The sequence below is a fragment of the Panthera uncia genome (assembly GCF_023721935.1).
Source record: "Panthera uncia isolate 11264 chromosome A1 unlocalized genomic scaffold, Puncia_PCG_1.0 HiC_scaffold_16, whole genome shotgun sequence".
Classification (NCBI taxonomy): domain Eukaryota; kingdom Metazoa; phylum Chordata; class Mammalia; order Carnivora; family Felidae; genus Panthera; species Panthera uncia.
Window position 1 is genome coordinate 66,204,225 of NW_026057576.1, and position 1,405 is coordinate 66,205,629.

Sequence of the window (1,405 nt, forward strand, 5' to 3'; positions counted from 1 at the left end):
AAAAAAAAAAATGTTTCAGGAGGCACGCATAGAAGATCCGTGCCAACTGCTGCAGTACGTCTCCTTAAGTACCAGAAAATTTCTCACCCTAGAGACAAAAGTCCCTGTTTTCTCTATTCATCCCACGATTCAGCCCACATCGCTCAGCACCATTTCCAAGCCCATCACTTAGGCAGAATGCCAAGCAGACGACGTTAAACGTCTGAATTCATCACTCTAGCCTGCAACACACCTTGCTCCTTGCCAGCACAGGGCACAGCGACCGGTCCCTCATCCTCCGACCCCTCCCGGATCCCACCAGCGGCCCCGTCTCCATACCACCGGCTCTAGGTGGCAAGGGAATCGCGAATCCTGGTTGGCTCAGATCGAGCCTCCGTCATTCGTCAGCTCACCTACGATTGGTTGGCAGAGAGTGTTCAGGAACAAACGCCCAGCTTGGCCAGGCGAGGGGAGGTAAGTTGGTTGATCCTGCGACTAGAGTTTTCCTCATTGGCTGACGGATGGGCATCACGTGGTATGAAGCGGCTCTCTATTGGCCGAGAATGGTACCATGGGGTACAGAAACGTGATCTGGTTGGTTGGAATGAATCCCAGCTTCCTACTAGGTGCCCCAGCTAGCTGTTGCTATGAGGTGGCCCTGGGCCTTCTTTTGCGGCTTGGAGCTCTGTTCTCCCGGTTTTCCAGGCGCCCGTAGCTGAGAGGGCGTGGGAAGAGCTCGACACCAGTCCGGCGCTGGAGAGGGGCGGGGCTGGAGGCGGTGGGCGGGACCCCGGCGACGTCACCGGGCGTGGGCCTGACTTCCGCGGACTCGCCTTTGCCGCCTAGGGCAGTGGCTTTGGGGGCCTTATGTCCTCTCCTTCAGTGTTCTGATGCTTAAAAAAAGGCTCACTCCGTTGTATTTATCTGCGCCCTCTTAAAAAAGCTTCTCTTCATGTTTATACAAGAAAACACCAAAGCCCTCAGGGGTACAGAGAGACTGGGTGGTGTCAAGCAAAATCCCTAATACCTCCTTTTGGACCTTGCCCGTTTCTTCTTTTCACTCTCAGCCTCACGTTAAAGCCTGCAGACTGCTCTGGCCCCGCTAACATCTTGCCTCCGCCCCAATGCCGAGCGTGGGATTCTCAAGTTGACCAGGTTCCCGGCTCAGGCAGACGAACTGCGCATGCCCAGTACGCAGGCCCTGGGGTTCGACGGGGCGTGCGGGGTAATGTGTTGTTGCGTGGCAGAGGAGGTTGTTTATCTAAGCGCGAGCCGAGGCTTCCGCACCGCGCAGTCTCCCGGGAGCGCGCGCGGCCGGTCGCCTAGGCGACGGGGAGCAGGGGCGGGGCCGCGCCGCGGAGCCCCGCCTCCTGCCGCCGGGCCCCGCCCCCGGCAGCGCTGCGGCTCCCGCTCGGGCGCGCGCTCC